The sequence below is a fragment of the Coenobita brevimanus genome, chromosome 57 (assembly GCF_032717465.1).
Source record: "Coenobita brevimanus isolate Jiangsu-jjx chromosome 57, ASM3271746v2, whole genome shotgun sequence".
Taxonomy (NCBI): Eukaryota; Metazoa; Arthropoda; class Malacostraca; order Decapoda; family Coenobitidae; genus Coenobita; species Coenobita brevimanus.
The window spans coordinates 58,932,321-58,948,102 of NC_137010.1; the positions used below are offsets into that span (position 1 = coordinate 58,932,321).

A 15,782-nucleotide genomic window follows, 5' to 3' on the forward strand; every position below is an offset into this window, starting at 1 on the left:
CATTTGGCTGCACTGGGCAGCTTCTAGCTGCTCACGGATGTCGTGGATCGGACATCCGTGGTAGCACGGAGAAAATTCCCACGGGTTGATGGTGATGAGGTCAACGGGGAATTGATTTATTTCGCCGATGCGTTGAGGGGTGGCATGGACGGCTAAAAGGCGCCTCATTAAACTGATATCTTTATCCATGTCTCCTGTTGGATCATGGATAATGAAGTGTTGTCTTAAAACACTTGGGAGTACTCTGAGCAGAGTATTAAATGTGTGTTGATCCCGGGTTTCTTCATCTGCCTCCGGGTAGGCAGCAGTAACCAGGCGTCTTGCCTGCAACAGGGTATTATCTAAATCCCCGTCATAAGTAAAGCTATCCAATTTGGATAGAGCCACCACTTTCCCTAATGATGGGGTGATGGCTTGGACTGCGAACTTGGTAAAGTTCTGCCAGGTGAGTTCTGGGACAATTTTTGGCGCAATGTTAGCTGCGGCTTTACCCAGTAGTGGAAGTGTGACTGCAATTTTTTGTTGGTCATTATCGAAGCCAATATCCAATAAGGGTTTAACTATTGCAAGATATGTATGTATGTCATACTGGTCAGGGTCAAACTTGGATAACTGGACGTGCGGTTTAGTTGCCATTTTTCCAAATATTTCCTATTTACCTCTCTTCTACGCTCGGATCTAGAACCACCGCTGGCCACCAGTGTAATGCTGAGTAGAATTTGGCTCGACTTCTCGTTCCAAATCAACTCAACACTGAGCGGGGTCCTCTTTCGAGACCGGAGCTAGTGCAATGAAGAGAGGCAGGACATAAAAACTTTCGGCAACACCATACACGTATATTATTTCAGTTAGACACAAGACATTTCAGTAGACATTACATCACAATATAGAGCAATACAAAACCTTATCTAAAATATTGTGTATCTCGCAGGATACTAGCTTCCTAGATATTAATGACAATACAACAAATCTTAGTACTAGGAGTACAGTAAATACCCGTGCGCCGGGAACGCGTGAGGGGAGAGAGGGGGGGGTTTGTGATTTACCAGGAAGGGGAGGGGGAGGTAGGGAGCCACGGAGAGTGACTTAGAACAGCGAGGGAGAAGTTATAATAATATTTAATGAGGCCCGATATTAACAAGGGAGTTTAGGTGTTTTCTATTGGCAAGAATTCTTTGATAATTAACTCTGGTTCTTATTTGGACTTTAAGAGTGGGGGTGAGGAGTGGGGAGGGTTTTCAGGGATAGCGTGCGGAACAGGGGAGTACAATTATCACTCGCGGTCCTCGTAGTTTTGGTAACACTAGATTTCCGTCAGCACAACTTATATACTACACATTTCCCGGGTAGGTTATGTAGACTCGCACTTCCCAACGCGTAACAAAGTCGGAACCCTTGTAAATTCTATTCCACTGTATTACTCAGAGTTTAACCAATAGCACTCCAATAATGTATTATCCTTTCTTTGGGCTCTAGGGAGAAGTCATTAGTAAACTCGGGATGACACTCGCACGTATCTTCACTTGGGGTCTCTACCCATATTCTCGCCCGTTAATGTAGCATTATGTCCTGGGTTACCCCAATGGAAATTACATGAAATCACTGCACTAGTCTTATTCTAAGAGAAAAGGAGTCACACTTAACCTACTTCACAATTGCAGGATCCTCGTATCTCTCGTGGAGAGAAACACGGTTACCTCAGTGATGATCCGGTCGGACTGAGGGCGTCGCCAGGGTAGGGCGAGGCGGGAGGGCACGGGGCGACTCACTAGGGCGTCCTCTCACGTCCGGGGGCTTCCAGACTGGGCTCCGGACTGGGGCCGAAGAGGGCTAGGAACCTCTGGGTCAGGTCCCGGCGTCGCGGGGGCGTGGTGAGGTCTCGCCCGGGTGTCCTGGGGCGGGCCAGAAGAGGCGACGGACTGCGGTCTCCTATGGGCAGGGGCGCCGGCAGGGAAGGACTGCGGCAGCGGCTGTCACGGGGGCCCGACAGGTGGGTCTTCTCAAGGGCCTCGTGCAGGGAACAGAGGCCGGGGGAGACAGGGAGGTCTTTCCTCCTCACTATACCCTGGGAGCGACCATCGATCGTCTCCACCGGGGTGCTGAGGGAGCGACCGTGGATCGTCTCTACCTGAGCTTTCAGGGAGCGACCATTGATCGTCTCTTCCTGATTTTTGTGTGAGCGACCATAGATCGTCTCTATCTTTTTTTCATGGGAGCGACCATTGATCGTCTCTACCGGTGTGCTGAGGGAGCGACCATTGATCGTCTCTACCGGTGTGCTGAGGGAGCGACCATTGATCGTCTCTACCGGTGTGCTGAGGGAGCGACCATTGATCGTCTCTACCTGATTTTGTTGTGAGCGACCATAGATCGTCTCTGTCTTTTTTTTATGGGAGCGACCATTGATCGTCTCTACCAGTGTGCTGAGGGAGCGACCATTGATCGTCTCTACCTTAGCTTTCAGGGAGCGACCGTTGATCGTCTCTACCTGATTTTGTTGTGAGCGACCATAGATCGTCTCTGTCTTTTTTTATGGGAGCGACCATTGATCGTCTCTACCAGTGTGCTGAGGGAGCGACCGTTGATCGTCTCTACCTTAGCTTTCAGGGAGCGACCATTGATCGTCTCTACCTGATTTTGTTGTGAGCGACCATAGATCGTCTCTGTCTTTTTTTTATGGGAGCGACCATTGATCGTCTCTACCTGGTTGTGGAGGGAGCGACCGTTGATCGTCTCTACCTTGCCACTATTAGAGCGACCATAGATCGTCTCTACCTTAGGGGTGCTGTCTGGAGTACAGTTTCTGACTCCACCCCTAGCTAACTCGGTGATTCCGCCACACGAAGGTAGTGTCTTTTGCCTACGGTGGCGGCGGCGCGGTGGTTGCGTCTCACAAGGGCGCATGGCCCGGGCTGACGTACGCCGCTGTTGCCCGGAGTGGTGGTGGCTGGCGGCAGCTACCCTGGGAAGTCCGAGTGGGGGTCTGAGTGGGGGTGTCGGCATTTTTGAGGGCAGACTCCACTGCTCCTGGTCCGCCTTGATGTCGGGGAGACTGCGATATTCTCCGGAATATTCCGGAGAATCGATGCAGTCAAAACCACGCATTTCAGTCTCTTTTTATGCCCTGTTCCTTTGTTAGTGCATTACATCCGGTCTAGTAAAAGGACCCCGTTCCAGTGCTCGTGTTTTTACGACGAGAAGTCGCCTTAAAAACACAGCATTACACTTATGATTCAAATAAATGTTTGTAATGTGTAGAGGAATTATTTTTTTCTCAAATAATTGAGAAGAAATGAAGGCAAACTACTTATTATTTTCATAGTAATACGTAAAAAATATTTATCCAGCTAGACTAGCATCAAATGAGCTCCAAGATCCTCATTTATTTTGCATTAGTAGTCTTTTATTGTACTGAAAGAGGAGAAGTTACATTACTCACTATTGGCTGGAACGAAATACTTTGTAATTGCCCTCTTCAATTCGATTACTAGCCAATATAAGTAAAAAATCGGTACGACGCTCGTAACATCCCAAATATCCAAGTGGCGCATGCGCACTGAAGGTACAGTCCCAGGGACAAGATAGACTCTGCTTTTGTTTACTAATATTGCGGCACCCATGATTTTGTAATATTCACATTTGAGGACATCAAGATAATTTCAGAAAGGCTGTCTTAGATAAATATTTTTACAGATCAGCTTCTAACTAACTGCTCTATGCTGCAAGATATTACCAAATTCTTCTGTTACTGTGCTTTCATTTCTGAAATGCGTGGCTTTGACGGACACACATACGGTACTCCGGAATATTCCGGAGAATACCATAGTATCCCCGACAACGAGGCGAACCAGAAGCAGCGGAGTTCGCCCTCAAGAATGCCAACACCCCCACTCGGATCCCACGGGGTAGCCGCCACCAGCCACCACCACTCCGGGCAACAACGACGTATGTCAGCCCGGGCCGTGCGCCCCTGTGACATTCAACCACCACGCTGCCGCCACCGTAGGTGAAAGACACTACCTTCGCGTGGCGGAATCACCGAGTTAGTTAGGGGTGGAGTCAGAAACAATACTCCAGGCAGCGCCCCTCTGGTAGAGACGATCTATGGTCGCTCCCTCCTGCAGAAGGAGATGGCCTACTGCTGCTCCCGTCTTCATCAGACGACCAATTGCCACTCCGAAGACATTGCCCCTGAGACGGCCTACTGGCGCTCCTCCCTCCTGCAGAAGGAGACGGCCTACTGCCGCTCCCGCCTTCGCCAGACGGCCCATTGCCGCTTCGAAGGTGCTGCCCCTGAGACGGCCAATTGCCGCTCCTCCCTCCTGAAGCAGGAGACGGCCTACTGCTGCTCCCGCCTTCGTCAGATGGCCTACTGCCGCTCCCGCCTTTGCCAGACGGCCCATTGCCGCTCCGAAGGTGCTGCCTCTGAGACGGCCAATTGCCGCTCCTCCTTCCTAAAGCAGGAGATGGCCTACTGCCGCTCCGAAGGTGTACAGAGGTGCGCTGACTCCCCCACTCAGGCCACGGATGATTGCCGGGCCCTGGCACCTGATAGTTGTGCCCCTGGGCAGCCACGGCCAATTGCCTGGCTTCACAGACAAAGGGAGGCATTGAGTGAGTCATCGCCTCAGCAGGAGACAAGAGCCCGGACCTCCCGTACCAGAGCATCCCCGCCAAGCCTCAGCCTCCCCTGGCCTCCGCTCCCTATGCCTGGCTCTGGAGAAGACTCACCTGACGGACCCCGGTGTGGGCCAGTGCCGCAGTCCCTCCCTGTCGGAGCCCCTAGACCCTAGGGACCGCAGTCCTCAGCCTCTCCAGACCGTCCCCATGACGCCCAGGCGTGATCTCCCTACGCCCCCAAGACGGCATAAGACTCCCACCTCCGGGCGAGACCTAAACCAGAGGTTTCTGGAGCTGTTCGGCCCCAGTCCTGAGGGCCACACCCCTGAGCCCAGCCTGGAGACTGAGGACCCCTTCGCCATCTGTAGCCCTGGACGCGAGAGGACGCCCCTACGAGTTGTTCCGTGCCCTCTCGGCACGCCTCCCCTTGGCGGTGCCCCTACCCCGGCAGAATTGGCGCCGGCTGTTTCTTCCCCGTCCCCCCCACGATGAGTGACTCATGATAAGTGTGGCGATGCCCCAGAAATAGTGAAAGTGATTTAGGTTAAGTGTGACGTTGCCCTAGAAAACAGGTTACAGTGATACAGTGATGCATGCCCAGTAGCAGGGCGAGTAAAATCACAGGCGAGTGGGTAAGGATGAGAACAGTGAGTGAATACCGAGAACTCCGACTGATAAGTGACGCCCTCATAAGAAACCAGTAAGAACTCTTCCCCTGAGGAAGTCTCTGTAGCGAAAGTATACTTATGTCCCTTGCTGTCAGAAAACCATAGAAAGTGTGAATAATATCCGTCCCTTTGTATTACCGTAAATACAGTGACTATCCAGTGCTCCGCTATTCCCTCTCTCCCTTCAACATCTCCTCCCCATAACTAACGTAATATAAACGAGTGATAAGTCAAATGTCAAAGCCCTTTTTCTATCAAGTGATACTAAGAGTAAATTAGAAAGACGTATCCTTTCCCAATATTACTATAACTCTGTTCCGGCTCGTCACGAGTCCGTCCACTCCCCCCCCCCCAGTGGGAACTCCCCCCCCCCCGCGCTCTCACACGCGTCCGTGTTCCCTGTACACCTGTTCACTAGGCTTTCTGTATTGGCAGCCTTAGTGGTTAAGTCAGTATCCTGCGAGATACTAATATCCTAAGTAAGGTTTTATTTCTGTGTCACTATTCGTGTTGTAATATCTGTATTTTGTCTTGTGTCTGACTGTGGTAATATACGTGTAAAGGTTATTGCCTGAAGTTTTTGTGTCCTACCTCTCTTTATTGCACTAAACCCCGGTCTCGAAAGAGGACCCCGCTACACGTTAGGTGTTCTAGGACCGAGAAGTCGAGCCTATTTCACCTAGCATTACAATAATGAACACAGGAAGAAGACACGACAGTACATGAGGAAAACTGAAAAGCAGTGAACACAAACAGTAGAGCAATTTGCACGCCACATAAATACTTATTATAATGTAGAAGAAATGAAATAAAGACCAATTAACGAAACAAGTATAAATCGTGCTGGCCCTGTGCTATGGAGTCAAAGGATAAGAGTTAACTGAGAGAGAATAAGTCATCAGTAGCATGAATTTAAGTACAGTCTAGTTCCCCTTGAAAAAACACTTGTTATTGTTTTCAGTGGTGGCGGGAATTACTGATAACATAATACTCCTGTTCATCTTATTGTGCTGATATGTTCCTTAGTCAGTTATTTAACAGAATTATGTGATGATCAAAATAATCTGGATCTTCTGGAAAATTTCATTAACGTAAATAAATACTTACATAATATTTTGAAGATTAAATGAAGCTTGAATTCATCAGGAATATCACTGAAGAAAATGATGTCAAAGCTGTGTATGTACAAACCTTGCTAGCTTTTGTGTTATCTATTTTTGGAACATTCATTGCTGCATTTCTTATATCTGTTTTAGTTAGCATTTTCTTAAATAAATATGTTATGCTGAATGTTTTTAGGTCGACTTTTCGTCCTAAAGACACCACCGACTGAGCGGGGTCCTCTTTCTAGACCGGAAAGAGAACACTTACAAAGGAACAGGGCATAAAAACTCGGCAAGACACCTTAACACATATATTGCCTTAATCCAACTTCCTTACAATATACATACAATGGTGCACTAGATGTGGAACGGGTTTAGTGACAAGTTAGTTAACAATAATACATCACGTCACACAGACACCGTGATTATACCTGAGTTATTGGACAAGAGAATATCACATAGGTATGGTGACACTGTTCATATGATCTGTCCCTTGGACTCTGCGTTGTACTCTGGTCTGTTGCACTTAGGTATCGCTACACACTTGTATATTGCTCTAGTCCTGGGAACTTAGGCACTGACACAGCACACTGAGTACGTGGGGTTAGAGACATTTTACTGGTGTCGTTCCTGTCGCACTGTTTCTAGAATACACGACAGTCACTGTTAAGTCTCTAACACGACACTGGTTGCACACTGTGCCGTCACTGGGCTGCCAAGGTCTGGACTGTCGATATGGCACCCGGGAGTCGGAGGGAGCCCTACTGGTGAGCCCTCTTGCAGTAGGCACAGGACAGCTCTTGGGGGCATCACAGCCCAGGGTGGTCCCTCCCTGGGGTCCGAGGACTGGCCCTGGAAGGCCTGGGACTGCGGTCACCATTAGGTTGTGGCACCATCAGGGGTTGGCTGCAGCACCTCGCCCGCGGGGCGTCCGTCAGGACCCGGCATCATCCAGGGGCAAGCTGAAGGGCATGGATCCCACCTTCAGTGACTGGGCCTTGCCACAACTCCTGGAACAGAAGCATCTCCGGGGAACCACACCTGGAGGGAGAGACAGAGGGGCATCCCGCACAGTCGCAGGGTGGAGAGTGGGCCACGCAAGGGGCCTTCTCCTCCGGGAGAACCCTCGGGACTGTGGACGAGGGGCTTACAGTGGCTGTCCCTTCCCTGACGCATGCAGTGGCCATCATCGCAGTTCCACAGGCCCTTGGGCTAGCAACAGAAGGACATACAGTGGCCGTTCCTCTCCCCGGCATGCACAGTGGGGCTGCTGCTCCCGAAGGAGGAAGAGGCAGATGAGAGACATACAGTGGCCGTTCCCTCCCCGGTACATCCTGTGGCCATTAATGCAGTGCTACTCCCGTAGGAGAAGGAGGAGGTGGTTGAGGGACGTACAGTGACCATTCCCTCCCTGGCTCATGCAGTGGCCATCATTGCAGTTCCACTCCTCCTGCCTTTGCTGGCGGTGTGTGTACAGTGGCCGTCACACCGAGGCAGACTCCAGATGTGGCTGCAGAAGAAGGACATACAGTGGCCGATCTTTCCCCGACACATACAGTGGCCGTCGTCGCAGGGCTGCAGGGGGAAACAGCTGAGGGACGTACAGTGGCCGTTCCCTCCCCGGTACATACAGTGGCGTTACCGCGGTGTTGCCTGGGACTAAATCTGGAGCAGTCCGACCCCGATCCTGATGAGGGCTGGTCCGGCCGAGTAGTAGTCTCTCATCCCTGCGACGTCGTGGTTGGGCAGGTTGAGGGGAAGAGGGACACAAGGTTGGGGCGCCCTTGGGGCGCACCTGAGCCCGTCTCGCTCTGGGCCAGCGTCGCACTCACCTGGCCCACTGTGGTGTCCTCCTGAGGTGGGGGTGGGGCTGCGGCTCCGTAGCAGGGTGGGGGGGTCTGGCGGTGGGAGTGTGCATTTCAATATGTATGTATATATATATATATATATATATATATATATGTATAAACACACACACACACACACACACACAATCATGGCAGTCGTTTCAGAGATCCTTGGAGGGCCCAATACCGTCCCAGTGCCCCAAACAAATGGGCAGATTCGCATGGCCATGTGGAATGTGAGAAGCTTGAATGAGGAGAGCAAGAGAGTAGAAGTGGTGAATGTGTTCAAGAGTGCAAGAAATGCCGTGATGGCATTGTGTGAAACGAAGATGAAAGGGTGTGAAGTGGAGGAGTGGGAGGATGTGAAATGTGTAAGATCGAGAATGAATGGGAGAGGAAGATGTATGGGAGGAGTTGCCTTGTTGATGAATGAGGTGTGGCAGAGGGGAATGAGAGACTACAAATGTGTCAGCTCGAGATGTATGTATGTCAAGTTCATGTTTGAGAAGGGGAAAGTGGCAGTAATTGTACCTTATACACCGTGTGAGGACAGGAGCGAGAGAAAGAAAGACAGATTTTGAGATGAGCTGGATGAAGTAGTGGGAGAAATGCCCAGGAGCTATAAAGTGATCGTAATGGGGGATATGAATGGAAGAGTAGGCACTGGTCCTGAGGATAACATAATGGGTTGTGATTGAGTACCAGGGGAAAATGATTTTGGGAAGCGACTAAAAGATATGTGTCAGGAGAGGAGGTTGTGCATTTGTAACTCGTATTGCAAGCACAAAGATGCTCATAAATATACATGGTATAGAGGGAATGGGAATCGTGCTGAAAGAAGCATGATTAATTTGGTGCTCGTAGAGCTGTCGATGATGGGAATGGTTGCTGATAAGAGGGCTGTGAAAGGACGATGTGGAGGTCTGTCAGATCATTTGATTGTTGTGTGCAAAATCAAGCTGAGAGGAGTGAGGTGGATCAGGAGAGAGAGGGGCAGTCAGGGAGAAAGACTGGAAGTTGAGAAGCTGAGAAACAAAGAAATGGCAGATGATTACAGACCAAAGTAGAGGAGTTAGAATCAGTGAATTGGAAGGAAATATATCTGGACAGCCTGTGAAATGCATATAGGGATAGCTTAGTTAGGAATACTAAAGTGGTGTGTGGCGTGGCAAGAGTAACAGCAAAGAAGTACGGCATGGTGGGATGAGGAGGATAAGAAGGCGATGGAGGAAAAGAGGAAGACGTGGCTAAATTGGTTACAGGACAGGGGTTCAGTTGAAATAAGAATTGAATATATTGAGAGCAAAAAGCACGTAAAAGACTAGTGAAGAGGAAAAAGGAGGAGGTAAATGATGATCTAGGAAGAAAAATTAATGATAACTACTCTGAAAATAGGAAGTTATTCTGGAAAGAGTTGCGGAAATGTAGAAGTGAAAGCAGAAAGAAATTTGATGGTGCGAATGATGTAGGTGTTAGATTATTAACACATGCGGATGAAGTAAGGACCAGATGGAAAGAATATTTTCAAAGCCTGATGAATGGGAATAGAAAGAGCAGAGCGGCTGTAAACATGATTGTGTTTGGGGATGTGCAGAGAAGGAATGCAGTCCCAGGAGACGTGACATTCGCACAAGTGAAGAGTGCTGTGAAGCGGTTGAAAAATGGGAAAGCAGCTGGGGTTGATGAGGTGTATGCAGAGATGATTAAGTGTAGTAGATAGAGTGGAATGAAGTGCTTGTTGGAGATATATAAGAAAGCATTGGATGAGTGAAACTGTGCCAGCAGAGTGGAAAAAGGCTTTGATTGTACCCCTGTACAAAAATAAAAGCGAGCGAAGTGAGTGCAGGAATTATCGTGGCGTAAGTTTACTGAGTGTGGTAGGGAAGGTATATGGAAGAATTATTATAAAGTAAGAGAGATATCGGAAGTCCTAGTGAGTGATGAACAGGGTGGGTTTAGGAGTGGGAGAGGATGTGTGGATCAAATATCTGCAGTGAGACAGATAGCAGAAAAGGCTTGTGAGGACCATAATGTGTTTATGGTATTCATGGATCTGGAAAAAACATAGGACAAAGTGGACACAGAAGGATTGTGGAAGGTTCTGCGCATGTACGGTGTAGATGGTAAGCTGTTAAGTGCCGTCATGAGTTTTTATGATGGTAGTGAAGCATATGTAAGGGTTAATAGGCATCTAAGTGAATGGTTCACGATTGGTGTGGGCGAACGACAAAGTTGTGTGATGTCTCCAAGGCTGTTCTAACACCAGTCGAACAGGTCAGTACTCCCGAGGTTGATGGTAAGCTGGTGATAGGGAGAGCTGGAGCTCCTGTTTCACAAGCCCTCAGGACTTGATCCTGACCATCTCCCTTTCCTGAGATTTTTCAGTGCATTCATTTACACAGAGAGTAGGCCAGCATGCCCTCATAATACCTCTACCTTCAACTGTCTACACCACACTACATGAGCATAACATATCACACCTTTTCACTGTCTTTAGTAATGGCTGCTGCAATGTTACTATCAAATGAGGTGGTACCTCGGACTGCCACCACCGGCAGGGTAGGGCTGGCGGCACAGGGTCCTCCCATTCGCCATCAAGCGACTGTGCCGGCAGCGACTGTTGCTATTTCCGGGAATGCTCGTCAGCGAAGAAGTGAAAGTGCGGCCTTACTCTTCACCAACATCCGCTGCCTTACCACAAATTAAACTCAGTTCATTTTTTCCTTCAGTCCATATCCGCTTTGGCCTTTTTCCTCACAGAACCACAAATCTCACCCTCTACCGATATATCTCCATTTTGTTTTCCCGGTTACCATCTCCTTACAAACTTCCGTAACAAGGGCGGCACCTGTTCTTATATCATATCCCAATATGCAGTTGACACAATTTTATACTTCACTTCATCCAGTTTTGATTACTCATCATATAAATTAAATTGTCAAAATATTACCAAATATATTTGTGTAGTTTATCGTTCCCCCAATGCTTCTTCGGAACCCAGTGTATTTGATTCCATATCCACTCAGTTGAGTAACCTTAACCTTGCCCTTAGCACCGAAATTACCATTTTGGGTGATTTTAACATACATAATGTTGAAAGGTTATTGCATTCTGCCACGACTGACGACGCTGGTCTAGAGTGCGAACTGTTTGCAGAATCGTTTAATCTCACTCAGCTGGTAAAGCAACCAACCAGAATCCTGACCATAATGCCCATCTCTTGGATTTATTCTTGACAAATAATCCATATCAATACAGGATAGAGGTACTGTCACCACTTGGATCCTCTGACCACAATCTCATCAAAGCCTCATTAGTTAAACCTCCCACACCTCCCCGTTCTGAACCTGTCAGGGTGTCCCGATGGCACTTTGATAGGGCAAACTGGGATGGATTTAGAAATTATCTTGCTGACATTCCATGGCAGTCTTTCTTCTCTAGTGATCCCAATTCTACCCAGTCCCACATTTGCGACTTAATACTAGCTGGTATGGATTTATTCATACCAAGTCAACAGTTCACTAAAAGATCGAACTCTCCAAAATGGTTTGATGGCAACTGTTCCAGAGCAACAGCCCAAAAGTCATTAGCATATAACTCTTACTTAAAATCAAAAACATATGAATCACTCTCTCAATTTAAAATTGCTAGAAATCATGCAAAAGCTGTATTAAATCTATCTAAATCAAACTTTCTTCAAAAACAAGCATCAAAACTACTTAACAACCCTAATGACAATAAAATATTTTGGTCAGCTCTTCATTCTTTCAGTAATAACTTTAACAAGTCATCTTCCATTCCCTCACTAAAATCTTCAGATGGCAACATTACAAATGAACTGCGTGGGAAAGCAGATATCTTTGTCAGTACATTTGCCAGAAACTCTACCATACACGATACCAGCCAGAATGTCCCAGTACTGGAACTTGACTCTCCCGATATTGTCCCACTTGAAATACAGACAAGATACGTAAAATCCATCCTAGACAATTTACCTACCAACAAAGCTCCAGGCCCAGATGGAATTCTGCCAATTGTTTTGAATAAGTGTTCCCCTGAACTTGCCTCTGTTCTAGCTAAATTATTCAGATTATGCATACGTACTTCTTTATACCCAAATTCATGGAAAGAAGCCAATATCCACCCATTTCTGAAGAAAGGAAGTTCGTCTGAACCTTCTGATTACAGACCAATAGCTGTCACATCTTCTCTTGGTAAGGTATTTGAAACTTTAATTAATAAGCACATTGTTAAACATCCTGAATCCAACAACTTAATTAGTAATAGACACTATGGTTTTCGCCACGAAAGATCCACCATTGACATACTCAATCTCCTAACTCATACCATCCATCAATCAATTGATCTACATGGAGAAACTCATGCAGTAGATCTTGATATTTCTAAAGCTTTCAACAGAATATGGCACCGTTCTGTGCTATCTAAACTCCCTTGCTATGGACTAACGTCTTTCGTTCCTTTGATTTCTTCATATCTTAGTGACAAGAAAATAAGAGTAAAAGTAGATGATGAATATTCCAATTTCCACTCAGTTAACGCCGGCGTGCCGCAGGGATCAGTTCTGGCGCCAACCCTATTCCTGGTTCATATTAATGATCTCTTATCTGTCACCCACAATCCCATTCACTCATATGCAGATGACTCAACACTACATAGTTCATTCACACTCAGACACCCATTTACAAAGTCTAATATCTCTACCTCTCAACTCAGTACAGACATCTCCATAAATCAAGATCTATCTACAATTAGTGAATGGGGATAAAACAATCTTGTCTCTTTTAATGCTAGTAAAACTAAATATATACAGTTTACTAATAGACAGATATTGCCAGATTCGTCCATTACCTTCAGTGCTACTAACATACCCATCTCCAAAAGTATTGAAATTCTTGGCGTCTCACTTAACAATACCCTCAGCTGGACCTCTCATGTCAGATCACTTGCTAAAACCGCCTCAAAGAAACTTGGATTATTGTACAGAGTCCGTAATTTCTTCACTGATGAGCAGTTAGCTATAATTTATAAGAGTCATGTGCACTTTCAGCTTGATTATTGCTCACCATTGTGGAATGGTTGTGGAGAGGTTGCATTAAAACAACTAGACAAAATTAAGAACAAAGCTGTTAGAATCATTTACAATCCTGCCATTACAAATAAACTACCTCCCCTGCAAGTAAGAAGGAACGTTGCTTCCTATGCATTAATTTACATTTTTTATGGCAAATGCTCAGACGAAGTTGCGTCCATGGTGGAACGTTGCTTCCTATGCATTAATTTACATTTTTTATGGCAAATGCTCAGAAGAAGTTGCGTCCATGGTGCCACCTCTCCATTCCTTCCCTCGTGCTACACGGGCATCTGGTAGCGCTCATGACTGGAATGTCACTCAGTCATGTTGCAGAACTTCTGCCTATCAGAATTCTTTCATTCCCCAAACTGTATCTCTCTGGAACTCGCTTCCCCAGAGTTGTTTCCCTCCAAATTTCAACCCACAGCTGTTCAAGTCTAACTATTACAGATATTTTATGAACAGAGGACACCAGTAATATGGTTTATGGATTATTTTTTTTTAATCCTTTGTTTTTCCTTCCTCCGTTCTGTTATATATATATATATATATATATATATATATATATATATATATATATATATATATATATATATATATATATATATATATATATATATACACACATGGATGGTGCGATGACAGAAGTAAAAACTCTAGTAATGGAGAGAGGGATGGCGTTGGTAATGAATGGTGATGGATCGAATATTTCAAATTTGTTGTATGCTGATGATGCAGAACTGCTTGCCAATACCGGACAAGAACTTGGTAGGCTAGTGTAGAGCTTTGCTGACGTCTGTGAGCGTCGTGCCTTGTAGAAAAGACTGAAGTGATAGTTACTGAGAGAGAAGGTGACTCCCAGTGAAATGTTACAGTGAATGGAGAGAGACTGGAATTGGTGAGAGTTCAAATACCTGGGTACAGTGATAGAAAAGAGAGGAAAATGTGCAAAAGAAGTGGAAAGTGGAGTGGCATAAGAAAGAAAAGTAGCTGGTGCAAAGAAGGCCTTGATAAGAAACAGAGGCTTGAGTGTTGCAGCTGCACGAGGCTTACATGAAGGAGTGTTAGTGCCAACTTTAACATATGGATGCAAGACTATGTGGCATGAAAATTAAAAGTCAAGAGTAAGAGTAGTGGAGACTGGACTGCTGAGGAATGTATGTGGAGTATAGAGGGTGGATAGGATACGAAATAATATGATTCGTGAAAGATGTGGAGTGAGGAAGTCGGTGGACACCAGAATCGACGAGAGTGTACTGGGATGGTACGGTCATGTGGAGAGAATGGATAACAACAGAGTGGTGAAAAAGGTATATGACTGAATCTGAAGGAAGGAGGAGGCAAGATAGGCCCAGGAGAAGGTGGAGAGATATGGTGAATGAGTGTGTGAGGAAGAGAGGGTTGGAAGTTGGTGAGGCTAGGGAACTGACAAGAGATCGAGCTGGCTGAATGAATGTTGTGAGGAGGAGTGCATGATCAGGGATTTGGCACCCCTTTTCAACATGACAGCGTCCTGATTGACTCAATCGGATACGTTTACTGTATGTGAAACTACAGAACGTGGTGAATGTTTTTGGCGTATTCGATAGAGCCAGGATTCCAGGGGCTTTAATTATGAGTGAATGGAAGCGTGGCCCATTGGACTGGGCAAATTTGGCCTGTCTGGACATTGCAACTCCTCACCTTGCCCTAAGGTGGGAAAGGAGGTCCGGATGATGATGATGATGATATATATATATATATATATATATATATATATATATAAACGGCCATGCCACGTTGAGTACACCGCTTCCCGTCCGATCAGCGAAGTTAAGCAACGTTGGGTCTGGTTAGTACTTGGATGGGTGACCGCCTGGGAACACCAGGTGCTGTTGGCATCCCTACGTGTCCAGTGGGGTTGGTGGAGGATTAGTGCCCCTCCCTGTAAAACAATTAACTCTAAGCCCTTGACCACCCCGTTTGGGATACATGGCGTCTGGCAATGGATGGATATATATATATATATATAATCGACTACGACATACGTACAGTTGTACACTCGCAATCCAAAGAAAGTATCCAGGCTTTGTCGATGCCGTAGGAAACCAAGAATGGTGTGGAGTTCGGACACAGCTTTAAACCCCCTCCCCTCCTCCTCTCCATCCATTCCCAACTACAGCCACTTTCCTTGATCTCTTGATCGTGAGGTAGCTCACTCTTTTGCTTCGCGGTATGAAGTGCTCACACATACACACACACACACGCTGGTGCAGTGGTAACGCTCTCGCTTGCCAACTGGTGGACGGGAGTTCGCGCCTCGCTCAGGTTGCGAAAAGTTTCACTGACGAAGTGGGTGGTTACTGTCCCCCTTGAGCAAGGGGACGGGTGTGTGCGTGTGTGAAGGTCACAGCCTTGCCCTTAGATCGGACTATATGAGCTCTCAGCTCCCTTCCGGGAGGATAAAAGCTGA

The 15,782-nt window shown here is 46.8% G+C and overlaps 1 non-coding gene across 1 annotated transcript; it reads left to right on the forward strand.

The window, feature by feature from the left end:
* The first annotated feature begins 15,091 nt into the window (after positions 1-15,091).
* On the forward strand, positions 15,092-15,210 carry LOC145402378 (5S ribosomal RNA). Its single transcript, XR_013897735.1, has one exon. It is a non-coding gene; the product is annotated as a 5S ribosomal RNA (ribosomal RNA).
* The last annotated feature ends 572 nt before the right edge of the window (positions 15,211-15,782 follow it).